The sequence below is a fragment of the Lonchura striata genome, chromosome 3 (genome assembly GCF_046129695.1).
Source record: "Lonchura striata isolate bLonStr1 chromosome 3, bLonStr1.mat, whole genome shotgun sequence".
In the NCBI taxonomy this organism is placed as follows: domain Eukaryota; kingdom Metazoa; phylum Chordata; class Aves; order Passeriformes; family Estrildidae; genus Lonchura; species Lonchura striata.
In genome coordinates this window covers 649,471-663,970 of record NC_134605.1, presented here as the reverse complement: position 1 = coordinate 663,970, position 14,500 = coordinate 649,471, and the positions used below count along the sequence as shown (strand labels likewise).

At 45.4% G+C, this 14,500-nt stretch overlaps 1 protein-coding gene and 2 long non-coding RNA genes across 3 annotated transcripts in view; 1 reads left to right on the top strand and 2 right to left on the bottom strand.

Annotated features, from left to right (window-relative positions):
• The window catches only part of EHBP1 (EH domain binding protein 1), a 211,109-nt gene extending 204,248 nt beyond the window's left edge, over nucleotides 1-6,861 (bottom strand). Inside the window, exons 1-2 of the mRNA XM_021555826.3 lie at nucleotides 6,783-6,861; nucleotides 1,117-1,231 (exon numbers count right to left, since the gene is read on the bottom strand). The gene's annotated coding sequence lies outside the window, so the exon portion shown is untranslated. The remainder of the gene's footprint in view (nucleotides 1-1,116; nucleotides 1,232-6,782) is intronic.
• LOC116183354 (uncharacterized) overlaps nucleotides 1-14,500 on the top strand; it is a 48,572-nt gene that overhangs the window by 4,382 nt on the left and 29,690 nt on the right. The window lies entirely within an intron of this gene.
• On the bottom strand, nucleotides 7,661-11,727 carry LOC144246028 (uncharacterized). Its single transcript, XR_013339632.1, has 3 exons — nucleotides 11,622-11,727; nucleotides 8,975-9,096; nucleotides 7,661-7,764 (listed from the first exon to the last, which is right to left on the bottom strand). It is a non-coding gene; the product is annotated as an uncharacterized LOC144246028 (long non-coding RNA).

Sequence of the window (14,500 nt, the reverse complement as noted above, 5' to 3'; positions counted from 1 at the left end):
AATATGTGTAAAGTACGGCCCTCCTGCTCCCCAACATGTCCCTAACTGGTGCTTGACACCATAACATTCCCTTCTGTAACAAGTAACATTACGTTGTCTGCTCTTTTTCTTTGTTTCTTCACATCCCAACAGTAATGTAAAAATCCATGTATATATATATATATATATACACATACATAACAAATCATAGTATAGATAAGAAAACAAAAAGAATTTTTTTAAATTCTCCCTTCTTCATTTGTTTCTTGTTTGTTGCTGATAAAATTCCACTCAGCTGTCATTTCACATGGTCTGGCAACACCCAGCAGCCATTCTGTGTTGGAGGGAATAATGTTTTGAATATTCCCTCTGCTAAATATCAGTAACAGTTGAAAAGGGTTGTGTGTGTGTGCAATATCCCATTTTATTTGTGCTCAGAAAGCTTGACTTTGAGACTGGCAGCTGGAAAAGGCAATTCCCACACTGCAGAACAGACAGCCCAGCTCCCATCACAGCCTGGACTGAAAGCAGATCATCTCAGCAATACTCCCAGCTGTGCTTAAGGCACGAGGCACAGAAACAGCACCACTTGTTCTTGCCTTGCCAGCACAAGAAGCAGACTCTGGGATGCACTCTGGTGGGCTTGTGTTTTGTCGCTGCTCTTGCCCAGGCTGAGGCAGGCAGCCCAGCCCAGCCCTTGCCACTGGACCAGCTCACCTGTGCAGCATTCCCAGCCCAGCCAGGTCCCAGCAGAGCTGTGTACAGGCACCCACTGTCTGAAAGCTCCCAATGCAGAGCCTGCCCCTTGGAGAGCGCTGCTGCCAAAAGCAACCTGCAGAGCCAGGGGCTGGGGTGACTCACCAGCCCCCCTTTCTTATGGATTGTTTGTTCTCCCTTGTGGCTGGAGCCTGCACTTGTGTGTGGTGAGACCCTGCTGTGCCTCCCCTCCAGACTCCGTGCCAGAGGGGGTACCCAAATGCCAGCTCCCCAGTGGCAGCCCCGTGTCCCAGCCCCTTGGCTCTCCTGTGCCAGCTTCATTTTGCCACCCCAGAGGCACCAGGTACCCCCTGCCCAAAACCTTGTAGGCAAAGTCAAGCAGGATGGTTCAGAAGAAGAGCAGATGAAAAACATCCTCACCTGTCTTTCCTCTACCTCCCCTCTCTTGTCTGGCTGACATTCTTCCCAAACCACTCAGCACTAAAGGACAAGTTGTATTTCTCTGCAGAGGAGGTCAAGGACAGGAGTCACATTCCTGAAATGCAGAGGTCACAATGTAATTCAGCTTGTGGAAGAAGGAGCAAAAATGGGGCACTGATGGTGGAGACCCCATGATCAGAACACTCTGGATTAGTGATGTTTTCCCCAAATTTATTATCAACTCACCTGTCAGTCAGCTTGCAATGGTCTTGAATGAGTTTTGTCATTACCTTTTGATACCTATTAAATTGTTTACACCTTTTAGTAGCCCCTGCTTCTCTCTTCTCAAAAAAAAAAAAAAAAAAAAATCGAAAAAACAAAAGCAGCAGCCAGTTTTTTGTCCATAAATAGCAACTTTCAATTTTTTGTCATGCTCAGTGTCTCCTGTACCCTTTTCAGTTCTCCAATACCCTTCCTGTGTGGTCTCCCTGGCCTTTTTGCAGAGTGTAATTATGCTTGTATACGACATCCTGCAGCACTAATGAGGCAAAGAATGCCTTCCTCCCTCTCTTTTTAGAATAAACAGCACAGAACATGCCCAGCAGGACCAGGGCAGTGATCTCCCCCTGTACTGGGCTCCGGTGAGGCCACACCTCAAGTTGTGTCCAGTTTGAGCCCCCCAGGACAAAAAAGACACTGAGGTGCTGGAGGGTGTCTGGAGAAGGGCAGTGAGCTGAGAAGAGTCTGGAGCACAGTTCTGAGGGGAGTAGTTGAGGGAGCTGAGGTGGCTCAGCCTGGAGAACAGGAGGTTCAGGAGGGACCTTATCCCTCTCTATATCTCCCTGGCAGGAGGGTGAAGCCAGGTGGAGCTCTTTGTAAGAGCTATAGGAGAAAATAAGAGATGGAGCAAGTTCAGAGGAGGCAGACTTGTTTCCTGGCTCCCATGCCCATTTCACATGATCCTGGCTACGACAAATCTCTGACTAACCTGCTCTAGATGCTTCATGGTAGCACTAAGGAAACTGCAGATTCAGTGGTGGGAAGGTCAAGGAGTGAAGGTTGTACAGCCCCATGCATTTTTTTCTACTGTGATCCTGTTGATCCAAAAATCAGTGGCTGGACATGCAATCAGAATAACAAGCTGGAAAAATGTAATCTGCATTTTATCTGCATTTCTGTAACTACCAGAGAAATCATAAAATAAAACACAGCTATCGCTAAAGATTACTCAGGAAACTCCTCTTTGCCCAAATATAATATGTGTCACCTTTCAAGAGAATGCCCAGTTAACTTTGGATCTGCACCATCAGTCACCTACACAGTTTATCAGTATCAGGGGTACATTTCCTTGGAGTGCAGGCATTAGGAATGGACAGCCATCATAGATCAAATCTGAGGCTTTCTTGGAAGGCAGTGGAGAAGCAATTACCTTACAGATGTGATAAGATAATCTGTTATGCAAAAAGGTGTTCGTACCAGAGTAAGGGGGAAAATTTGTGGCTAACAGCTTGTACAACCAGAATCCCAAGCATCACACAATGGGACATTGGTGCTTGAAGAGAAGTATCTCAAAGCACAGGGTGGAAATATGTATGTGTGGTGTGGCCTTCAGCCTGGAGAAGAGGTACAATTATCACAGTTACAGCTCATGGAAATGAACCCCAAGGACCTGCTCATGTATGCAAGACATTCAAGTGGACCAGAGTTTGCAGTAATGGTGTTGGGCAGGCATGAAATGGTGCAGAGAGACTCTGCTTTGAGAGGACAAGTAATTAACTGTGTTGTTAAAATTACACCGAAGTTTCCTGCTCCTACTTTTAATACCGCAGCAGCCACCCAGTTTAAGTAAATATCTCTAGTTAATCTGGAAATTAAACTAGATAATCACAGCTAAGTTAGAAAATTCCAGACTCAGAAACTGTTCTTCATTTTGCCCAGATTAACCCAAAGGGATTTAAATGGTGTTGCAAGTTATTTTGAACTGAGTTATCTCTATACTTTTTAGACTGTATATATTGAAGTCACACTGTCAGAAAACATGGGGACAGTTATCTTCCAAAAATAAAAGAGCTGACAAATGGGATGTAGGACTTATTTTGCCAGATCATGGTCATGTTTGGGCTCCTTCTGTTTCTCCCACTTCACAACTTCATTTCTGTTAAATTCCTCTGCAAGAGCTATGGAGGAACTGCAGCCTTAAGGACCATGTATCCCTATGGCAGAGCCCTCAGCGAGTCCCAGGCTGAAGGAGGAGGTTGGTCAGTGTAGATATCTCTCATCCACAGTCTTGGGATGGGAAATTCAATTTTTTTTTTCACTGACTAGTTTTAGGAATCTTACTGACACTTCATACATGCCTAGAAGGAGTGACTGCTTTGTCAGCCATGTAGAGGGACAACTGAAAAACAAGGAAATCTCTATTTGGGGCTACTTCTTACGTGGAGATAGGTGACATTCTTGTGCCTGGAGCAATCTTGAATCATTAGTTTTGAAGTTAAAGATCTGGAGGTGTAAATGGGTTTTTCTCCAGTAAAAAAAAAAAAAAAAAAAAAAAAAAGTAGAATCCCAAAACCCCTGCAAATGTACTCCCAGCCCAGGTCAAGTGATGGGAACAATTCCATTGCTGCACTAGGAGATACAACCTAATCAATCACCAAGACACCTTCCTTCCATCCCCCTAACCAGAGCTCCAGAGCTCAGCAAAGGACCTGCACAACAACAGCACAAGGCTGGTAGAGGCATCTCAGCATCTCTTTTCCTGGCAGGAATTCCTGTATCAGCCAAGCTAGCAGAATCTGTCTGTTTTTGGAAAACAACGGATATATCAAACATTCTGGCAAAGCCCAGGAGAAATGACAGTTCAATGATGTTGAAAAGAAAATTATCAGAGAGAGATTAATTTGTCTGACAGTATGTCTTTATGCTCTCCACTGAGGAAGAACAAGAGTCCTTTCATGCATATTGAATTTACTTCTGGTGAGTCAACCTCTGTCAGAAGGGCTCTAAGTGCTGCTGGTTTAGGAAAACGGGTGATTGCTGCTACCTGGCACCTGCCCCCTGCACACCTCGGAGCATCAAAGCTTTCCAGCCACTGCTTCTGCCACCAGCAATGCTCATTGTGCACCCTGCCTTGGGGCATAGCACTCAGAACATCTCCTGCACTATCCATCAAAACATGAGGAGGCACATGGGACAGCCAAATGTGGGGCTGCAGGCCATGGAAAGCTCAGAGTCCGGGTTTGGAGATGAAAAGAGGGAAGGAAGCAAATGGTGCCTGTTAACAGGAGTGGCAATCCCAACCCATTTCTCACAGGACTTTGCAGGTGCTGCACCCTGCACTGCCAGCTGCCTGGGGTCATCTCTGTCTGCAGGACACAGCAAAACTTGACCATGTTTTCCGCAGCCAGCTCTTGACTGCTGTGGGTCACGGCTTGTGCAGAAGCAATAATCCCTGAACAGGCACAGAATGATGTTGAGGAACAATGTTCTACTGAGATTGCCTGCAGCAGACATTTATCCCACACTGACCATCCATTGTCCTTCCAAGACATCCATGAGCTAAAAGCTCAGATACAAAGTAATGCCCAGAAGTTTCAGGTCCTTTTTTCTCATAAGATGCCAAACACAAATGACAGTGGTATGGATTTTGCCTTATGCTCCTGCTGTTCTGCACACCATTCTGGCAGCCCAAAGGTGGCAGCAACCCAACTGAACTCATGGGTTGTTTCTTTCCTGCAAGCAGCAGGAATGGGGTGTCACTCCCCAGTGTGACACAGCTGGGGACAAGGGCAGAGTCACGGGGGGCCTGGTGTGTCCCAGCGTGGCTGGGCACAGGGAGTGCCTCTTGGAGGCTGCAGCAGCTGGCATCCCAAAGAGCAATGCCCACACAGGTCCCTGTGTCCAGGGCAGCAGCAACAGCTCCTGTTTGCTCAGGCACTTCTTCCATCACAGGATTTTCTTTTGCCAGCCTCTTTGTTGAGTGGGCAAACTGTATAGGCAGTAAAACTGAGCAACTCAACGTGAGCCTGTTGTTTATTTAAAGCATTGCCCAAACTACTTATTTTTCCTATTATGAATCTTGGTAATACTGGAATGAGTTGAGCAAATCCTCCCAGCCAAAAGATGAACCAGAAACTGTCACAGAAGCAGGCATGAAAAGTTTGGCTAAAGTATAAGGAACCAAAAAAAGAGGGTCTGGCACCTGGCAGCTTCAGTAGCTATAGATGTCCTTCAGCTTGCTTGACCCACTACATCAATCCATGCTGACCTCACTGCTCACCACAAAATTGAGATGCATTCCTCAGCCCACGGCAACATCACCTCAGCGAGACTAAAATAAAACCCACTGAAAGGTTTTATATAATACCAAGGCTACAAGATCTCTAATGTAGTTTTCTTATTGGAGCAAGAGCCAAGTACAGCTTAAATTCATTAGCTAATAGCCTGTGACAATGAAGGACAAAGACAATTATTATGCACATTTCCAAGCTGATTGTTTCTGTGTGAAGAAAACGCAACAAATTATTGTTCTGCTATATTAACGTACCATAAAGGATTACTATCATATCCATTTCAAAAAATCCCTATCCCTTTCAAAATGCAGACAAATGCCAGATAAATTTGATTTTTATAGATGAAAGGCTTGGTGGAAAATTCAAGATTTTATTAGGGCTATGGACAATCACATTACATTTTATATGCTATGACGACTTCACTCCTGAATCAGGAAATTGATCTCAGGACATTTTTTTTTACTGAGGATTTACCAATTCCCTGAGTATCTCTCATGTATCTCAAACACTTATCCTTGGATATAATAGTCAGAGACATTCTTAATAGCTACTTGTATTTATAGAAAAGTCAGAAAATAAATACAACATAACATCATAGCCTCGTAGAATCATTGAGGTTGGAAAAGACCTCCAAGATCATCAAGTTCAACCTTTGTCAACCAGACCACAGCACTGAGTGCCATGTCCACTCATTGGTTACCGTGTTCAACAAGGCACTTACTGCTGGTCATGAAAGGAGATCAGGCTGGTCAGACAGGAGCTGCCTTTCCTAAGCCCATCCTGGCTGTCCTTGATGCCCTGCCTGTGCTGTGAGTGCCCTGTGCTCACACCCAAGATCTGAGCAACCTCCAGTCACCCGGGACCTCAGGGACAGCCAGGGCTGGTGGGGAATGATGGATGGGGAGTGCCTTGGTGAGCCCTCCCAGCAGCTCCCTCGGTGCTTCAGGGAAATCCCATTCTGCCCAACACACTTGTGAGCATCTAAGTGGCACAGCAGGTCACCACCTACCTTCTGCTACATCACAGGGGGTCTTTTCTGCTCCCTGCCTACCAGCTCAGGGGGCTGATTGTTCTAAGGATAACCAGTCTATCCCAATGTGAAAAGGATAAATAATTTCACCACTTCCAGCAAAATGTATGGTAGATCACACTCCACGCTCCTTGTAATTTTTTAATGCCAACAGGTGAAGAAAGCACTGAGGAGAGGATGTGTCACCTCAGCCTGCCAGCTGCTGTAAATTCAGAGGAAGCCACAGCAGCATGGGGGTTTAGGTGGTGGCTGCTGCTACCCATTTCCCAATGAGCATCTCCTGAGGAAAAGCCACTCGGGGAAGCACCCAGGAAGGCAGTCAAGTCCACACACAGCACACTTACCCTGGCTAGCTCAGCGAAGAGAGGCAGATGGGCCTCTTGTATGGCCAGTTCAGCGAGGTTTACTTCAGCACCCCAAAAGGGAACCAGAGACAAAAGAGAAATCAGGTGCTCCGCACGAGGTTTAAGTAGGGGAAGAGATGGGGGCGGTACCAAGGGCAGGGCAGAGGGTGTCGGCTTTCAGGGAGGAAGGGGTACCACAAGCCAGGAGGAAACAGGGAAAGGGAAACCAGGGTAGGTGGGACATATGGGGAAAGGAACTGGGATGATCAGTGTTAAGCAAAAGCCCATGAGGAAGAGCTTTCTATCAGCCCAGGTGGGCAGAACTCTGTGGTTAAGTGTCCAAGGGAGGGCCCTGGGATTTCCCTGAGGGGGAAGGAATCAGAGGATTCCAGAGGAATCCCCACAGGTCAGGGGCCAGTTCTGTACTCACGTACACGTGGAGCAGCTCTGGCAAGAGGCTGCTGTCCTGCACTGTGTCAGAAAGGGGAGGACTGACACCATCACCCACCAGCAGCAATGGCTTCCTCCCATTTTCATTTCTCACTGTCATTTTCGTGACAAATTTGAGTTTTTCTGAAGCTGTGACTGCTTCCTCACCCCTTGCTCCTTTCCCAAAAAGTGCTGGATAACTTATTTCAAAAGACACTTCTCCCAGCATTTGAGTAAATGACTCACAACTTAAGTAACACCAAGCAGGCTTTGCAGAGGAGCACAGAAGGCCTGGGTTCAGGCACAGCATTTTCTGAAGTCGCACATTCTGCTAAGCATCCACCATTGCTCTCAGGGACCATGCAGGACCACTCAGAACCTGGGGCAGCAGCCCATCCTCCTTCCCCTCTGCACTCCCTCCCAGAGTGTCACTCGAGGTGTCCCAGTTACTCTGGAGTTAACAGGTCATTCACACAGAACCCCAGCCTCACTTACCCTCTAGAGATAAGTCTGAGCAGGAGGCCCTCCTTCAGCAAGGGCTTTGCAATCCATCCTGAAATGAGAAAAGCTGCAGGGGAATTCTGGTGTCCCAGCAGATCTGCCTGGGATCTGCCATTGCAGGTGGCCCACAGGCTTTGAGGTGTGCACTGCAAGGCTTTACCCTCTCGTGCCCCCCCAGTTCCACAGCCCCAGCTTTGTGGGTTTTCTCTTTGCAGCTGACACTTGCAGTATAAGCCACTGAGGCTGTAATAAAATGCTCAGCACTAACGATGCATATGGAGTGTTACAGATTAGGAAATGCAATGTCATTTTTTTTAGATGTCATAAAAACATGATCAGATTCCCAGTAGCCCCCAGAGAGACTCGGGAATATGTTTATACACCAAAATGTCAAAATCATAAAGTGCCTGCTTTTGCACTATTTATTTTTCATGGTGGTGAAGTAGTTATTACATGACATTTTATAAATACAGTGACTCAGAAATAAGTAGTGTGCTGAATAACAAGCTTTCTACTCTAATACAGCACCATACATTTTAAACCCCCAATTTTCTTGAGGCACTCACACAATCTATCTTAAATACAACAAATAAAAGTGAACTCGGAGCAGGGAAGAACAATCCTGCTGCTGAGTTTTAGTTTCTTTTCCTTTCAAGGGAGGTGTACTGATGGTCACAACAGCAGGGTTAGGCAATGAGCAGCAGTAACTGTGTTTCCCAAAGGGCAGGGACAAAAGAGGCAGCATGTCTCACTATTATGACACAAGGGAGAGGTTGCAAGAGAGTATCACGCCAGCAAGATTAAAATTAACAAAATCCTTCCTTGAAGGAAGGAGATGATTTAAAATTGCTTGTAATTAATACAGGAGAAACAACGCTGCACACAGCCCTGCTCCAGCCAAGAAGTCTTCCAGATTTTCACTGCTCAGCTTGTAATACTCCTGCTTACAATTTTTTTTTTTTTAAACGCACAGCGGATTTTATTGCCTTTTTTAGCTATTAATATGCAACCAATTATAAATTGTGAGTTGCAGCACTGGGTAATTTCCCTTCAGGAATGCTAAGCAGATTCTGTGCTGTATCAGGCCATGTGACAGCACAGAACTACCATCCTCTCTGACTTTTTTTTAGCAGCAATTCCTAAACACATGCTCAGCAGGAAAACTGGAGCAAGCCCCATCTTAGGACCTCCTTGTGATGCTGTTTTTATAACTTGCTGGATATTCTGCCTAAAAAGAAAGGAAAATTTAGGATTTAACTCACGTTCTCAGGAGTGGAGATTCAGATGAACAATAGGAAGTAACAGTAGTATTTTTTACATCTTGGAGGTACTTGTCTTATTTTCTCTCACTGCTGTCACCACATTCAAAGCTTCTTGTTGAGGCCTGTCAGAGGAGAGAGGGCAAATTTGAGGTGTAAGGTTAGAAAAATAGAAGGAAAACAGAGAAGGAGGCAGTGTGAACTTTGATTTCCTGCAGCCACAATGCACCTCACACAGCAGCTGTGTCCCTGTGGTGAGGAGCCACTGACAGCTCCCAGGATGAGCTGGGCTGGAAGGGACCCCAGGGATGCTCATGTCCAGCTCCCAGGATGAGCTGGGCTGGAAGGGACCCCAGGGATGCTCATAGCCAGGCCCCAGCCCTGCAGCACCAAACCCAGCAGCACCCACTTGCTGCAGGTTTTGGCTGCACAAAAGTCCCCTCTTCCCCTTTTCTGTTTCTCCTGGGATGAAGTACTTGTAATAAAAGCACCCTCCCACCGAGTGAAGGTATCATTATTGATAGTTATTGGTACCATTGCATTAATGGCAGTGGCTGGGCCAAAATGAAGCTCAAGGCTGCTGGCTGAGTCTGCACCAAGCCCAAGCAGCAGGAGCTGTTCCTGAATTTGAGCATGAGCATGGAACCAGGATGGCATGGAACCACACGACCCACAGAAGGAGCTATGGATGAGGATGCACATTAAGTGTCACTGTTTATGCATGCTTTACACCTCTTTTCTGTTAAAAATCCCTTCACTGTGTGGAAAAACAGTTCTTTACACTGAAATGGGAAAAATGCTGAGGCCAGGCAGTACTTTTTATTGTCTTACCATAATCACAGGATTGTGGTAAATCACAGGATTATTTGGTGAGTGTCAGAACTGGGTTTTGGCTGAGGCATTTTAATGCATAGGGACCCTACACGGTAACACAAGCTCAGACATAAAACACCGAGCTAGGGCCAGAGCTGTGATATCTTACTGTCTTTGTCTAGAAACTGCACTCAGCATTTGTAATCCTTCACAAGCAGTTTCAAAAAAGCTCCAGTGTTTGTGAGATCTAAGGCCAAATTTGTGTGCTAAAGTGTCAGGGGAGCTGAGGGCACTCCAGGGGTTTTGCTGCTGTGCTGCTTTGTGGTTTCCAGCAAGATGTTGGCCTGTCCTTTCCACACTGGCCCACTCAGCTCCAGAGATCCTTTCCCTCTCAGCACCTTCACATCACCTTTCAATCAACAGCTATTAAAAGAACTTCCAAAAGTGTTTGCGGTTCATCTCAGTCTACATTTGAAGATAAATTCACAGTATGGGCAAAAAAGAAAAAATAATCCACTCAAGTATAGAATATCCAGATTAATTAATGCCCTTGTTTGTTCTTTCTATTTTATCCTTCACTCCCTCCACCATTCATCATAGGTCCAAATTGGTGCAAATGGACTTCTGAATGTGTGACAACACGTCCATCTAAGAAACCTAATTCAGAAGCAATTCTTTTCCTTACTTTTCTTTATTCTTTTCCTTCTCAGGGTCCAAGAATGTTTATGGGAGCTTGCTAAGGAACCATTTTGATTTGCCTGTTTGTGTAAAAAATAATCCATGTTTCCTTGACAAGTTGAGAATACAACATGCCAGGAATAACTTGCATACTTTGGGAGGTCTTTCTGCTTGTGGAAGTCCAGCATGCTACTGGCTTTATCAAGAGGTCTAAAACATGCTTGTGGAACTTGAAAAAGGTCTGTCCAATGACTAATGCAGTCCATTTGTATGGATAGCTCATTAAATTAGCAGAAATGCTAAGTCTTACAAGAAGCAATTGCTCTCTTATGCAAAACACGAAATGTGCTCATCTGGAAAAGGAAATTTCACATCTCCTAGCTAATAGTGAAATAACAGACCATCACAAACTCCTTCCAGACTCTTCTTATTTGGGCACATCCCACATCTTTTTCCCAGCCAGCATTTTCCTGGCCAGCATAAGCCTCTGGGAGGCCCTATCTGCACTGACATCTCTGCCAGGCCCAGAGAGCAAAGCAGAAGCAAGCTGAGGGTAACAGCATTTATCTTCAGAATATATGGTAATATGTGTCAAAGAAGAATCCCCTGGTGCCATGATCTGAAGGGCTGCCATGTCCATAAGGCTGAAAGGGTTTTATGTAGCTTTTTTTTTGTTTGTTTGTAGGATCTCTAGGTTGCAGTGTTGTAACTGTAATGGTTACATGTGGGGAGTTCTTAAGGACTTAGGCTGTTCCCCTTGCCACCAGCTCTTTTTTAAAGAGTTTACCTATGATGCATGAAAAGGCTAGGAAAGTTAGGGATGTTGCAACATTTTTATTAGGGAATTTATCCTGTAGGCAGCCTGCTCTAATTTGGTTAATCTCCCAGTGAATATTAGAAAATATAATATGTTGGAGAAGCACATGGAATCCCTGGAATCCCTTGTGCTGCATGGTCACTTTTGCTGCCACGTGTGCTTCTCAGCGAAGGAGTGACAGCACTTGTGAAAAGCATTTGTGGATGGACTGAGAGCAACCTGGGAGCTGCACAGTGCCCAGCCTGTGCCTGACCTTCCCCATGCAGCAAAACCCCTCTGCTGTTTCTGCCCAGGCATTTCTGTGGGCACAGAGGCAGACGTGGTGCTTGCAGTCACACCTACCTACAGCTTCGTGCTGGGTGAACATGAGTGTTCCTCACTCAGCTAGTTTTCAGCTGAGCAGATCTGGAATTTGATTTCATCCAAAGACACATCTGGTTGTAGCACTGCAGATGGGGTCCTTGAAAAACCACAAAGAAAAGGTGTTTAGGTTAAGAATACTCTTGTGATTAAAAAAAATATTGAAAGTCCTCACGTGTTTGTTTAAAGAAAATAATTTTCATTAAAATGCTGGCATGATTTCAAGCAATTTGATTTTAATTTTGAAGTGTTGAAAATGCCCTCAGATAATTTCTGCAGCATTCCAGAACCAGTGACTGTAGAAAGCAAGTCACTTAAGAAATCAACTGCAGAACTAAAATTCATTTCCTGTTTTCTAAGAAAACAAAAAAAGGCCCAAGGCTGTTAAGTCTTTCTGAGAAAGACCTTCTCACAAGCAGTGAGAAGCAGGCAAGCTTGCTTTGCCTTTTTTCCCCTAAACAAAACAGAGTTTGCACATTCAGAAAGCTTCCAAGAACCACACAAGACATAGGAACACAAATAATTTACTAGACTTTGGTACCAAGTACACGACTTTAAGCATGGCTCAGTTGGACCTGCAAGCAGTCTAAAATCAAAATTGCATTATGATTTTAAAGATGCTCAGAGATGCATATTTTACAACACTTGTGCTCTGATTTCATCAAAGCAGCAGTCTGATCATTTCATATTAGGATTTTATCTAGATTTACTAAAGCTTCCATTCATTGCCCTTGGGTGGGGTACAGCTCTCCCTTCAAAGAAACCAAGTGCAATTGTGTCTCCAGCTCACCTCAGGAGTGAACAGCCCCCAGGCAGGCAGGTTCTTTCACTGAGCTTTTGCTACCAGCACCACTTGGGACAAGATGTGCCTCCATCCAGCAAGGAGGTGTTGCAACTTGCTGCAAGCACAGCTGTTGCCTCATTCTGGTTTCAAGGAAGCAGATTCTGTAAAACATTCTTCTGGGAAAGCTGGTTTCCATTTAGAAAGGAGGAAAATAAAATGAAAATAAAAAGGAGAAAGAAAAAGAAGACAAATATGCCTCTGAGGAGGCTTTTGAATGCCCTCCTTTGTTAGCTAATACAGTTAACATGCTTCCCATCGAGCATCCCAAACAAAATCTTCAATAAGAACTTTTCTATCTCATAGAGCCATACAAGCTTTACAACTCTTTTATTTCAGTTTTCCACAGTTGGTTTGGTTTCTTTGTTTTTTCTTTTACTAGCAATTGCATGCCTCGGGTGTTGATGCTTCCCCTGAGATAGCAAAAAGTGACCTTTATTTTGTGGGATAGAGTTTTTGCCTCTCTAGGCCATTTTAACTGTTGATAAGGCCATTTTAGGTATTGATAAGAGGCACATAAAAATTGTATCCACAAAATGCCTATTTAGAAAAGGCAGTCAACAATTTTTATTTTTTAATCTCACCACCATTCTGGATTTAATGTCTACCCCATTTTTTCAGTTCTCCACAGTAGCTTTTTCTGGGTTTATCATAGCCTCACATTATCAACATCCTCTTCATCAGCACATTTACATGAAGGCAGGTAGAAATTAGAGAGAAGTTAGTTCACTGTTGAATCATTTGATATAAATTAATCAGGGTGTTAATCCTGATGCATGTGGGCTGGGAAGAGGGAGGAGAAGACTGCTTTATTGGGTTTGGTAGCTTTTCCTCCACTGTGCTCTGCACATGTGGTAAGGCAAGGGCAATAAATCAGAACAAAGGCAGTAAAGGATGAAGGCTTTTAGGGAACATGTGTTTTAGAAGAAAAACTTGGCTCACCACTAAAGCAGCACTGCCTTATAACAGATATTTAAAACTCAGCAGTGGAAAGAGACCAGCAGAATTATATAAATACAAAAGACTTGCAGGTCTGTGCAGCTTTTGACCAGCACTGGTCACTTCTGACCACAAGCCAGCCCATCCCTGGCAGCCCCTCCTGGGCCAGGGCAGGCAGGTCCGTGCTCCAAAGCAGCAGGACTGCAGCACTGGAGGCTGCACAGCTCATCCCAAAGCAATTCTGCAGCACATTAGGTTCAGACAAAGCATTAAAGAATTCAGCCCAACCCTGGCAGCTGGGACATTGTTTTCCAGGACCAGAGCTCTCTCCAGCTGCTGACAGGCCTATTGCAAACCCATGTCAGCCAGGACCATGCTGCTGGAGGGGTCATTTGCCATCTCTGGGATCTGTACAACCCTCACGCTGCAGTGGCAGGGCAGCAGTTTCACACAGCCAGGAGGACTCTGCTGAGACTCTGCTCCCAGCCTGGGCGGGCAGAAACTGCTCAACAGAAAGAAGAACTACTTTGAAGCAGATTTGCCAAGGTGCTTAGAAACCTAGACATGAAGAGAGGTGCCCCATGATGTTCCCCAAGGCCTCCAAGTGGGTCAGGCTCTTCAGACTCGAGCCCTCAAATGGGAATTTTCCTCCTCTCTCCTGTAGATCTGCTGCTGGCCAAAGCTGGGACAATCAAGAGTGACAGGAATGCCTCTGTGACATTTGTGAGAAGGAAAGGAAACCACACATAACTACAGCAGGAGAGGAGAGGAGAGGGGAGGAGGAGCAGCTCTGCAGACACCAGGGTCAGTGGAGAAGGAGGGGGAAGAGGTGCTCAAACCACAACACTTCTGAAAGGCCAAGAAGTGCCTCTCTGCATGTTTGGGCACCCAAACACCTCTGCAGAGAGTTTTACATTTCATGACCCTTCCCCTCCTCCTGTGGGCTGCCCATGGGACTCCCAGCCAGGCTGGTGGCCAAGGTCAGCCCTGCACTGACCAGTGCTAAGGGCAGTAAAGCAATCTGGGCTGGTGGCAGGACACAAGAAATCCCAAGAGGGTGACAGGGCTCCTGTTTGTCTGC